This window comes from Sus scrofa, chromosome 6 (assembly GCF_054392235.1).
Source record: "Sus scrofa isolate SSC_HxYL_T2T_F1_AM1 chromosome 6, Sscrofa_HxYL_maternal_Yorkshire_Landrace_v2.0, whole genome shotgun sequence".
Lineage (NCBI taxonomy): Eukaryota > Metazoa > Chordata > Mammalia > Artiodactyla > Suidae > Sus > Sus scrofa.
In genome coordinates, this window is record NC_139388.1 from 171,585,761 (window position 1) to 171,599,407 (window position 13,647).

A 13,647-nucleotide genomic window follows, 5' to 3' on the forward strand; every position below is an offset into this window, starting at 1 on the left:
TCGGGAATGTCTTTCTCGAGGCAAAGACATTCCCCAAAAAAGACAAAAAAAGAATGAAAAGGCTGAACTCTCAGAAATAGAGAGTAGAAGGGTAGTTGCCAAGGGCTAGGGTGTGAGGAAAAATGGAAGAACTGGTCAAACGGTACAAAGATTCAGCTATAAGATGAAAAATTCCTGGGGCTTTGATGTGAGGCACGGTGACTATCTTTGAAAGCTGCTTCGAGTGTGAACCTTACTGGTTTCACAACGTGCACACAAACACACAGAAAGGTGATGGTGTGAGGTGATGTTAACTAACCTTATCGTGGGAATATTTAATAATATTTCACAATATATAAACATGCGTCAAGTCATCGTGTTGTACGGACCTTAAACTCACGCAACGTTATATGTCAATTACATCTTAATAAACCCGGGGGGGGGGGGGAGCGGGGGAGGGGAGAAAGTAGAAAAAAGGAAATGCTGGTACAGGAGAAATAAGACACAGAAAACTAGCATAGAATAAAGAAAAGCCACAAGCCCAAATGGATGTTTTTAAATGATTAATAAAATTGTAAGCCCTTAGAAAAACCCATCAGGAATATGTTACTTTAGATATGCAATTAGAACTTAGGGAAATGTAGGAGTTCCGGTCGTGGCGCAGTGGAAGTGAATCCGACCAGGAACCATGAGGTTGCGGGTTCGATCCCTGGCCTTGCTCAGTGGGTTAAGGATCCGGCGTGGCCGTGAGCTGCAGTGTAGGTTACATACATGACTTGGATCTGGTGTCGCTGCGGCTGTGGTATAGGCCGGTGGCTGCAGCTCTGATTAAACCCCTAGCCTGGGAACCTCTATATGCCGCAGGTGCAGCGCTAAAAAGACCAAAAAAAAAAAAAAAAAAAAAAAAAAAAAAGGTGGAAACTGGCAAATGTTAATCAAATGGAGAAATTGGAACCCTGACACATTGCTACTGGTGACGTAACATGGTGTGATCACTTAAGGAAAAAAAAAAAGGCAAAAAGACAAAAAAAACCCTTAAGGAAATGTAAAAGAATTATATAAGCCACCTTAAAGTGACATTTTCTGGATATAAAAATAGAATAATATGACATGTTAGAAATGTATGAATTTTTATATGAAAATTTATATTAAATTATACTATTATTTAAAGAATAATATGATCAGCATATGAAATAAAAGCTTAAGGAAGAACTGGGTTTTTTACCATTATTGTTTTAATGAATAAAATATTAACTCTGAAGAACTGGGAAAAAAAGTACACACTTATATAAGATGTGAGATGGTGACTGACAGATAATATGGAACACTCTGTACTAGCACTGAAACTCTCCTGAAAATTGAATATTATTTCAAAATAAGTTTTTTCAAAAAAAACTTCAAAAAAAGCATATGTAGTCATCCATTTGCCTTATTACCAATCTTACGTTATTTTCTAAATAGTCCTCCATTGTGAATTGTGATCATAAATATTCTCCAAAAATTATTCTTCCTTTCTTTCTTTTTTTTTTTTTTTTTTGTCTTTTTAGGGCTGCAGCTGTGGCATATGGAAGTTCGAAAGTTAGGGGTCCAGTCAGAGCTGTAGCTGCCAGCCTACATCACAGCCACAGCAATGAGGGATCCAAGCCAAGTATGCAAACTACACTGCAGCTCATGGCAAGGCTGGATCCTTAACCCCCTAAGCGAGGCCAGGGATTGAACCTGCGTCCTCATGGATACGAGTTGGGTTCGTAATCTGCTGAGCCACAGTGGGGACTCTCTCCAAAGACTACTCTTGATCATGAAGTAAGTCTGGCCTGATTCATTTACACCAAGCAGCAGTAAGTCATCTTCTAGCCTGGTCAGCAGACCTAGAGGGACATGGTGCTGAGCCTCTGCTAAGGCCAGAGAAGTAATCTTTGTCCAGAGATTTCACGAAGACGCTAGGATTAAACTTTCAAAGATTTGATTATTTGCCTTCAGTCCCATGGCTAGGAAACCCCCACAACTGTGTCCTCCATGCTTCCCTACAGCAGCTCTAAAGACGGTTGAGCATTTCTTCTTAAGATTCCCCCAATCTGCTGAGGTCTGGCTTGCCAGGGAGCACCTTCCTTACTACCAGAAGGGCTGCAAGACTATAGACCTTAGTACAGATAAGATGCCATTTCAGGTTCCGGGGGTGGGAGGGCTTTGTGGGGTTTGATTCCACATATGAAATGAAACCCTTGCTCCTTAATCAGTGTTGTTGGACAGAATGAGATGCATGAGATGAGCGATCTCAAATATGATATTTCAGAGATGGGCATGACTGCAGAATAGATTTTTTCCAACTACCTGCTGCTAAAAAAAGAGGATAGCTACTTCTTGAACCCATGCTAACATCACTTCCATACAATGTTTAGGATTAAGAAAAACATGACTGTACATCAGTGTTCACGGCAGCATCACTGACAATAGCCAAAAGATGGAAACAGCCCAAGTGTCCATCAGCGGAGGAGTGGATAAGCAATGTGATGCATCAAACAATGGACTACTATTCAGCCACGAAAAGGAATGAAGTTCTGATTCCTGCTACAACATGAATGAACTTTAAAAACATTATAAGTAAAAGAAGCCAGGTGCAAAAGGACAAGTATGGTAAGATCCCACTTACATAAATTATCTAGAGTAGGCAAATTCATATAGACAAAAATTAGACAAGAGGTTACCTGCGGCTGGAACGAGGGTTGATTGGGGGGTTATTGCTTAGTGATTACAGAGTTTTTGTTTGTGGTAATGAAAAATTTTGGAAATAATTAGTGCTAAAGATTGAACAACACTGTGGATGCAATTAAGGCTATTGAATTGCACACTTTATTGTATTTATTTATTTTTGGCCACGAAGTGCAGCCACTTGATGTGGGATCTCAGGTCCCAGACTAGAGATTGAACCCAGGCCCCAGCAGTGAAAGTGCTGTATCCTAACCACCAGACCACCCGGTACACCTTAAAAAGGTTAAAATGGCAAGTTTTGCATTACATATATTTTAGTGCAATTTTTTTTTGATTAGGGAAACTTTTTAACATTTATTTTTTATTCTGGCAGCATTACTTAATAGCATTATATAAGCTTCGTGTGTACAGCATTACACTTCGGCTTCTATCTGCACTCCCAGGTGCTCACCACCAAACATTTAGTTTTCATCCATCGACACAGAGTTGATCCCTTTACCCATTTCCTCGTCCCCATCACTACCCTCTCTCTCTCCCTCTCCCCCACCGCCCCTGGTAGCTACTGCTCTGTTCTCTGTATCCACATATTTGCTTTTGCTTGGTTTGCTCATTTATGTTGTTTGTTTGTTTTTTATATTCCACATATGAGCGAAATTGTACAGTATTTTTCTTCCTCTGTCCGACCTATTTCACTGAGCATAACACCTTCAAAGATCCATCCATGTTGTCACAAATGGCAAACAAATTTCATCTTTTTATGGCTAAGTAATATTCCACTGTATACACCGCATCTTTTTTATCCATTCATCTGTTGATGGGCACCTAGATCCATATCTTGGCTGTTGTAAATAAAGCTGCAGGGAACATAGGGGTGCCTGCTTCTTTTCAAACTATTGCTTTTGTGTTCTTTTACTTTGCCGTAATTTTAAAAAATTAATACTGCAATATACCAAAACCATTGAATCATGTACCTTAAATGCGTGAGGAGTTGCATGGTATCAACAAAGCCATTTTGGAAAAAAAAAAAAGATTAAGAAAAATATAGAATTATGTTTTCAATTAAACAGAAGTGTAATTCTGACAGACTTTTTGAGAGCAAGTAATAATTATGTTCTATAATACGTCAGCTTAAATATAGTTTCCAAGATCTTTAGTTAATGTCAAAATCTAGTATGAATATTAAGTATAATTTTGGATATCTGGGTAATTTCTTTTCTTTTTCTTTCTTTTTTTTTTTTTTTTTTTTTTGCTTTTTAAGGCTGCACCTGCAGCATATGGGAGTTCCCGGGCTAGGGGTCAAATCACAGCGGCAGCTGCCAGCCACAGCCACAGCCACAGCAACACTGGATCCTTAACCCACTGAGCAAGGCCAGGGATGGAACCCACATCTTCATGGATACTAGTGGGTTTCGTTACCACTGAGCCACAAAGGGAACTCCAGGGTAATTTCTAAGGAAGGCAGGTATAGTCTCTATCTAGCTTTGTTTCTTATTTTTATATGTTATGAAAGGGTTAGGCCTTAATTCAAATTGCCATTTAAGAGCCTGTAAAAGGGATGTGTATGGCAGTGGGAGTTATCACATATGTTCTTATAAACTATTGGTTTGCGTGATACTGTGATTTATGATGAGAAACATACAGCTTTGCACTTGTTTATGGCAAGAGCTCCCCAAACCCTTGGAGTCTCCTGAGGGCAGAGAGTAATCAAGGCGTCTTTGTTATGCAAGTTAGGGGGCTTTTGGAATGCCTTTGATCATCCCAGGACCGGAGCTGGTCCCCCAGAGGAACCAACCAGGTGATTAGAGGGTTAGAACTTCCGGTCTCAGGGCCCTGATTTCTGGGGACCGGGAGAGGAGCTGGAGATGGAATTGATCGGCAATGGCCAATGAGTCAATCATGGCCATTGTAATGAAGCAGCTATAAAAATCTGAACAGATGGGGTTCAGAGCGCCTCCAGGTTCCACAGAGGATCAGGAGAGTGGAGCACCTGGAGAGGAAATGGCAGCTCCGTGCCCTGACCCCAGCCTTGTCCCACCCGCTCTTCCCTCTGGCTGTCCCTGAGCTACGTCCTTTGGATGGTGAACCAGTGATCCAGTAAGCAAAACGCTTCTCTGCGTTCTGGGAGCCACTCTAGCAAATTAACCGATCCCAAAGGAGTGGGTGGTGAAAACCCCCAAATCTGTGCCAGTCGGTCAGAAGCATCAGGTAACAACCCCTAGAGAAGGGCGGGGGGAGGGGGGGGTGTAGTTCTGAGCCCTTCTCTGTGGGCTCTGAATCTGTCACTAGGTAGATAGCGTCAGAACAAAATTGCAGGACACCCTGCTGGTGCCTGAGAATCGCTTGTTGTTGTGGGGAAGTCTACACACACACACACACACAATTGGGTCCAGGAACCTAGAAGTTCGATAAAATATTTGTTCACCTTAAACAGTTCTCAATGTCCTACCTCCCTGTCGTCCCTCTGAAACAGAACCTGGTTACTTTGGTAAAAGTTAAAATGAAGGTGATTGAGGCTGTGCCAGGAACAGCAGGGTCAGAGGAGGACATTGTGTGTTAGGATATTCATAGGGGCTCTTCTCTTCATGAGAAGACAAACTTCAAAAATCAAATAAACTGAAAGGTATATTTGTATGACTCTGCACTGGTAAAACATGGGAAAAGACATGATTCTTCTTTTTCTTTTTTCTTTATTTTATTTTATTTTATTTTTTGGTGTGTCCTTTTAGGGCCGAACCTGTGGCATATGGAAGCTCCCAAGCTAGGGGTCTGATCAGAGCTGCAGCTGCCACCCTACACCACAGCCGCCACGACGCCAGATCTGAGCCAAGTCTGCGACTACATTGCAGCTTGCAGCAATGCCGGATCCCTAACCAGCATCCTCATGGGTCCTATTTGGGTTCTCGACCTGCTGAGCCACAACAGGAATTCGCTCTTTCTTTCTTCCTTTCGTCCTTCCTCTCTCTCCCTTTCCTTCTTTCTTTTTTCTTTTTCTTTTTCTGACATGATTCTTTCCAAAGCAAAGTTTCAGATCCGTTTGACGTGTCCAAGGATTACTTGCTTTGTCACATGAACTTGGATTTTTAATAAAATTGCCTTTCAGCTAGTAGTTTCTATGCAAAAGTGGTTTTTGTTTTGTGTAACCTATTTAAAGTATTAGAAGTTCAGCTTCTTTGTTTTCTGGACGTTTGGACAATATTGGATTTATGTAAGCGCTTGTTAGTCTCTATAAGCCAATCAGAACAAATCTCCTTTAATTTGAGTCTTTTAAATCTAATTTGCTACACCCTTAAGGAGGTAGGAAAATATTCCACTGCTGGAATAATGAGATTTAAGGATTTTCTCACTTATAGGCCTCCACACTTCCTGCAGTTTGCAGCTTCAGTTTTACAATATTAGTCACTAGTCAGAGGAGACACAGAATCACAAAAACTCGCCAGTCCAGATCTCAAAGGGCCTTTCTCCTTTCCATTGGGCACAGAGTATTTTAAGGGACGTGGTCACACAAGTAAATAATAAGACCCAACCGAAAGAACCGACAAACCAGATTGTCTGTCATCTCTCACTCAACAGAGGGAGCTCATCATTCACTTGGCAGAGCTCTCAGCAAAGGGCAAGTCACAAAACCGGATTCCTGACCACCGCTGTCAGCCGTGGGGAAACTCGTCAGCCTGCACCATTCACGTCTGTGTACACAGATCAGCCTGCAACCAGCTACGGAAGAGGAGCACAGACCAAAAGACAAGTTAGACAAATCACAGACAAACAGACCCAACCCACAACCAGAAACGAAACCAAAGAATCAAAAGGAAAAAGGAAAAAACAGAGTTAGCAAAAACAGTGTTCCCGCGCCCCTTGAGGTTCATTCCAGGAGTCCAGAAGAGACAGGACTTAAACAGCCCTGGGGTTCTTCTGGTAATCTTATCAGAAAGTAACCGGATCAACTATAATACATTTTTTTTGTAATTTCTAAAAAGTGAAAGAAAAAAAAAAAAAGAAAGAAAGAAAGAACGTTACTAGGCAGAGCTTCCATTACTGAGTTCCCCACTCTAACACAAGGGAAGAACCCTTCAGAAGGTCTCTAAACAAGGCTTTCTTGGTAGGTTTGTCTACCTTTTGAATCTTCCAAGCTCACTGTCATCAGGTAAGGTCAGAAGAACTCACAGTAAGATTTGGGGAAAGGAAGGGACTCTACACAGCAGGTTACTGGCCCGCTGAAGGGTCTGAAACTCGGATGGGATGCAAACGTGGAGCTGTTGCTATTCTCTAATCCCTGCCTTCCCCTTCCCGCGAGGCTGCACATCTCTGGCGGGCTCCTTAGCCTTCTAGTCACTCAGTACACAGAAAGCTCTCGTCTCGTACTCGCCACTCCTCCACATCACATCAGGTCCTCATTTCGTTTGCTCTCCAGCCCACCTCCGACCTTCTCCATCCTACATTGCATCTTCCCTGCAACCAGTTAAGTCAGAGATACTTGTCCATTTCCCGCTTCCTTCAGAGTCATTTGAATAAGAAAGCAGTGCTGGACAAAGGACTGAAGGCAAAGGCAGACCACACATTTTCCCTTTGATCAATTCCCGTGTCAAAAGCCCGACCTGGGGGAGAGAGCGGGAGGGAATGGAAAGAGGCTCGGATCAAACTGCACTTGAGATCTGTTACTCCATAAATTTCTTTCTCTTTGGCCTCTTCTGGTCTCTGACCTCGAGTTTCTCTCTTTGTGTCTTCAGCTTCGTGTCTCTCTCAGGCTGCCTTACCTCCCTTCTCCCTCCTACTTCCAATGCTGATCCCTGCTCTGCCCTAGACTCGCCAAGAACGGTGGAGAAGTTCTATCTGAAATCTAACTTGAGGAGTTCCCATCATGGCACAGCGGAAATGAAACTGACTGGGAACCATGAGGTTGCGGGTTCGATCCCTGGCCTCGCTCAGTGGATTAAGGATCCGGCGTTGCCATGAGCTGTGGGTTAGGTCAGAGACAGGGCTGGGATCTGGTGTTGCTGTGGCTGTTTCGTAGGCCGGTGGCTACAGCTCTGATTCTGATTTGACCCCTAGCCTGAGAACGTCCATTTGCCGCAGGTGCGGCCCTAAAAAGCAAAAAAAAAGAAAGAAAGAAAGAAAAAAGAAATCTAACCTGAGTGATTTCTTTGGAGGCTCCCCAGTTCCTCACTTGGAATCTGGGGAGGAAATTTTGACTGAAGGGACCGACAACCGTCAGAGTCCCCAACATGCCTCCAGACTCAAACTTCTTGATGACTCTTCCTCAATTTTCAGCTTGGAAGGGTTAGGCTAGAAAGGACATGTCTAAGAAGAGAATGGGGTGCGTAGGCGACAGGATGGAGAAAGCAGTGAAGACTGAGACTCACCAGGGATGGGGATTGGAACAGGGTAGGGATGAACCCTGGAAGAAGCAGGAGCTGATGATAAAGACGGAAGAACTGGAGATAAAGATGAAGATGGAGATGAGGATGGAACAGAGCCCAGGTAGCAGTGGGGGTAGGGATGGTGTAGAAGCTGAGGATGAAAAGAGGAGACAGGAGGAGCTGGGTGGGAATGAAGATGGGAAGATGGACCTGTAGGGATCGGGGATTGCGGATAAGGAGAAGGTATGGAGATGGGGATAGGAGTGGAGGTGGAGGGGGGTGGAGATGGGAGTAGCAGGGAATCAGGAAGCGTGTGACAGCAGGTTGGAAATGATGATTCGTATGAAGTCAGGATGGGAGCAGGATGGGGAGTCAGGATGGGTGATTAGCCCCTAATTATTGGGATACTTTATGCTGCTTTGTCCTCAGCTTTGATCCTGACGGACCCTCTGGAATAAACAGGAAAAAGTCCCTTTCAACATCTTTTAGAGTCTTTGAAGGCACGCAAGCAACATCAACATGTTGTCCAAGTTTGTGGTTCTGGATTATCGGGATATTTGCTGGCTGGCACATGACATCCTCGTGCTCCTGGAGTTCCTGGAGACATCCCACGCAGAGAAACGGTGTGCGTGTGGGAGCGGCTGACCGTGGTAAAAGCCAGAGGCTGGATGTGAAATTTAGACCAGACCTGGATTTTTCTAAGCTGCCCCATCCCGTGGACCACAAGAACGAGACTGACTCAGAGTAATGCCATCTCACTCACAACATGTGTGGTGGGACTGAAGAGGAAAAGATTCAAGCGGCCCTGATGGAGAACCAAATGATGCATTCTCACATGCAACTGCTAATAACTCTGCTACAACCTTGACCACGAGAAACAGAAGCCTTGGCCCTTGGAAGAGCTCCCTGGTCATGCTCTTTGTTTCTGGGGAAATACTCACATTTTGCAGGGGGAAAGCTCACCTTGGTGGATTTCCTCATCGATGATGTCCTAGATCAGAACCACTTCTTTGAGCCCAAGAGCCTGGATGGATTTTCAAATCCAAAGGCTTTCATGGGCTGTTTGGAGGCTTTGGAGAAAATAGCAGCCTACATACGGTTGGACCGCTTCCTCTAGATGCCCCACAAAACCAAAATGACCTGGTGAGGCAACAAAAGAGCACACTGAGTAGGAGACAGACTTATACTGCTTGTTTTGTCCCATCCTGTCCCCTGGGGACCTCTCTTCTCTCTTCTCTGCTCTTTTCAATAAATAGCACTTAGTGTACTGAGGGGTTTCTCTTGGGAGTAAAGGCCGAGGAAGATTAAAGATACGTGAATTCAATCACTGCAATGCTGACATCCCCCCAACCCCAATACCTGGATTCAAGGGCTAAAGGTTCTTGCCCAGTCCTCGAGAGTGAGTTCTAGAAATAAAGGTGAGATTGTATAGCTGTCGAGAGCAGGTGTGTTAAATGAGGCTGGAGCCCCTGTAAAGACCTGATGAAGATATTAAGTAAAATCGCATGGTACCGTGGACTCAGCAGAACCGGAGTTCAGAAACAGACTCTTGTATATGTATAAAGACGATGTTTCCAACTGGTGGACTAACCAGTATGTAGGACTGGGACAGTCACTTAGCAATTAAAAACAATAAGCCCATTCCTCACACCATGCACTGAAATGAATTCATCTGAAGTTTAAGGCCCAATATTAAACACAAAGCTGAAGGAGTCTGAATATAAATGTATGAATTTTTGTGATTGTAGGGTAGGAAAAGTTTCTCTAAATGAGACATTTTAAAACCTGTTTGGGAGGAGGGAAGAATTCAGAGGGTGGGAATAACATATACACACGACTGTATATGCAATAGATGATCAGGAGATCCCTTCGAGGCTCAGTGGAAACGTATCTGACTAGTTTCCCTGAGGACACAGGTTCGATCCCTGGCCTCGCTCCGTGGGTTAAGGATCTGGCGTTGGCGTAAGCAGTGGTGTAGGTCACAGACGCAGCTCGGATCCCCCGTTGCTCTGGCTGTGGCATAGGCCAGCAGCTATATCTCTGGTTTGACCCCTAGCCTGGGAACCTCCATATGCCTCGGGTGTGGCCCTAAAAAGACAGAAAAATAGAAAACAAAAGTTTTGAAAAAATTAAATAAAATAGATGATTAAAGGGAACCTACTGTGTAGCACAGAGAAATCTACTCAAGGGTTTGTAATACTCTATATGGGAAAAAAGAATGGATATATTTATATGTATGACTGATTCACCTGAAACTAATACAACATTGTAAATCAACTCTACGCCAATACAATTAAATTAAAATAAAATGCCATGACAGGAAAGATTTACAAATTGAGCATTATTTCAAATTCTAAAAAATGCTTTATGACAAGGGACAACTAAGCAAAATTAACTGGCAGGTGAGATTAAAGACCGGTATAGAGACTATTTAAAGAACTCTTGTGGAGTTCTCTCGCGGTTCAGCAGGTTAAGAATCTGGTATTGCCATGGCTACGGCTCAGGTGGATGCTGTGGCACAGGTTCAGTCCCTGATCTGGGAATCTCCGCATGCCTTGGGTATAACAAAAAAAAGAAAAAAGAAAAGAAAGAATGCTTGTAAATCATTTAAGGCAACTCAGGTGGTTGTTTTTTTACTTGAATATAGTTCCTTGTGCTATAGAGCAGGTCCATATTGTTTATCTATTTTATATATAGCAGTGTGTGTCTGCTGGTCCCAAATCCCCACTTTACCCCACCCCCTTTCCCCTTTGGTAACCACACCTGAGAAGTAGGTCTCTCCTCCAGGTACAGACGTGAGTGGTTTTTCCTGGTATGAACTGGGAATTCTCAGAACAAGGTGTATTCTCACGTGTGCGGTCGTGGATGGTAGAGGCTCTAGATTTGCTCTATTTGAACGTGCTCTTCTTATAAATCGAGTTCCAAAATCTCCTAGGAGAATGTCCTCAAATTCTTATAGCCCGAGGCGGTCTCCCTGCTCTCATTATGGGCAATTATTCCAGCCCTGGATATATTTCTGGAAGGAGATTCTGGCTGGAGACCTTAGAGAATAATATTTCCAAGGGCCACGGAGGTGTATGAGGAGGGGCCCATGGCTGGCTAGTCCTCTTGGGCAGTGGGTAGGTAGGGGCGTCCTTTGTCCAAATCCATACTTTTCCATCAGCCAGTTCCTCTACTAACAGCACAGCGTCCTTAAATTTTTTAATTTTTTATACTTTTTTTTTTGGACAAATCTGCATTTATTAATCCTATTTCCTTTAAGAACAAGTGGCCGCACCTGCAGCATATGGAAGTTCCCGGGCTAGGGGTCGAGCCACAGCCACTGTGGTTATGTTGTGAGCCACACGGCGAGTCCTATTTTTACACATTTGTTAGAGGTGACACTGCATTTACAGTTGTTGCAAAATATTGACTCTATTTCCTGTGCCGTATAATCATCCTATCTTGCACCCAATAGTTTGTAACTTCCACTCCCCCACGCCCAAGTGTTGCCCCTCTCCCCTCCCGCTGGTAATCACTCTTTTGTTCTCTGTATCTGTGAGTCTGCTGCTTCTTTGTGGGAGGGGTGTTGTTTTTTTTTTTTGTTTTCTTTTTAGGGCCACACCTGCTGCACATGGAAGTTCCCAGCCTAGGGGTCCAACTGGAGCTGCAGCTGCTGGCCTACACCACAGCTCCGAGCCAGCTGTGACCTACACTGCAGCTCAAGGCAATGCCGGACCCCAACCCACTGATCAAAGCAAGGGATCAAACCCACATCCTCGTGGATACTAGTCAGGTTCTTAACCGGCTGAGCTACAGCAGAACTCCTGTAGTGTCTTTCATTAGAGTTTCATCATTTTCCATGAAGAGGCCTTGCACATAGATTGGTAGACTTATTCTGAAGACGTCATTTTTTTAACGCTGTGGTGAATTTTTTTTAAATCTCGATTTGCTTTTTTACAAAATGCAGACATGAAATTGGTTTTTTAATGTTGATTTTGCATTTAGCAACTATGCTAAACTATAATTATTTAACTTTAGGTTATTCGAGGTTTTATAAATTCATATAATCATAAGATCTTCAAATAATGTCCTTCCGATCCTTTATCTTTTGTTTTATATTTTAAGTTTTTACTTTTCATACTTCATAGGCTATGACCTCAAGGACAACATTGAATAGAAGCAATGACTGCAGGCATTCACGTCTTGTTCCAATCTCAAAAGGAAGGCTTTGTTGCTTGCCACGGGGTTTTTATAAACAGCTTTTATCAGATTAAGGAAACGTCATTCTATTCTTAGGAGTTTTCGTAAGAAGGTATTCAATGTTATCGAATACTTTTTCTATGTCTATTGAAACGGTCATATGCTTTTTGTCTTATAATTTGTGGCGAATCAAATTGATTGATATTTTGAATGCTCAAACTTTGAAGGTGTTCTATGAGTTGGAGTTACACATTTGAAATTCTATCTTGATTACTATTGGAAAAGCTTCCACAAGTTTCAGATTAATTTTTTTTAATGTGTAGGCTAGAGGAAGGCCTCTCTTACCCTTTACCGAACCTCCAGCCAATCTTCTTCTACAGTTACCTGAACAAAAGGGTGTAGGTCAATGCTCCACTGCTTTAACTAACAACTAAATCCACTTTAGGTGTTTCCTTTAAAAGGAGGCGGTAAAATTGCAAATCAAAAGAGAAAACTGGAAATGTTTAGGGTTTGGTTGGAAATAGAGCTTATTTCACCTTGATTCAATATGTTTAACACCTATTTGGCAGATTAAATCTCAGCGAGTTAATTCCACTTCCTAATATTTCACCGGAAAATCCAGTTTTTGAGCCTAAAGGGCAATCTTTCCTTTTCTGAATTGGTTAGTAGCACTTTTAATTTTCTAAAAGGATAATTATGAATAATGTCTAGCAATAATAGTTTTTTTTCCCCCTCTCATTAAAAAATAAATAAATAAAAAAAACCCTCAAGTGCACATTGTTTCTTTAGCTTAAGTAAACAGACATTTTGAAAGCAGAGATTGCACCATCTGGCTGTTTAGGTGAATTGGCAGATATCCCGACCTCTCCTTTTATCCAGCAACCACACCCAGCAGCTGTTCGAGCGCCACTGAAACAAGTGGTCCCTCTTCAGCTCTTGGGCAACTTTGTGTATTTCAAAAGCTTTGAGTCTGAAGGCAGAGACAAAACGGGGTACCTACATACTGTGGACTATTGTTCAGCCTTCAAAAGAAGGGAAGGGGCGTGGGGGGATTGAATGAAGGTGGTCAAAGGTACACCCTTCCAATTAGAAGGTCGGTGAGTACTGGGGCTCTAAGGGGATGAAAGTTAACACCGCTGTGTGCCATCGTCCAAGGTGGCTAAGAGCATACCTCCTTAAAGTTCTCATCCCAAGGAAACAACATTTTTTTAACTATAGGACGTGGGGGATTTTCGTTTTTGTTTGCCTTTTTTGGAGTTCCCAGGTCAGGGATCATATCCGAGCCAATGTAAACTACACTGCAGCTGTGGCAACGCCAGATCCTTAACCCACTGGGCCAGGCCAGGGATGGAACCCGCGTCCCAGCGCTCCCAAAACACCGCCCGATCCTGTTGAGCCACAGCAGGAACTCAAGGTGGTGGCT

At 43.1% G+C, this 13,647-nt stretch overlaps 1 pseudogene; it reads left to right on the forward strand.

Moving 5' to 3' along the window:
• Nucleotides 1-8,561: 8,561 nt before the first annotated feature.
• Nucleotides 8,562-9,189, forward strand: LOC146403027 (glutathione S-transferase Mu 5 pseudogene; annotated as a pseudogene).
• The last annotated feature ends 4,458 nt before the right edge of the window (nucleotides 9,190-13,647 follow it).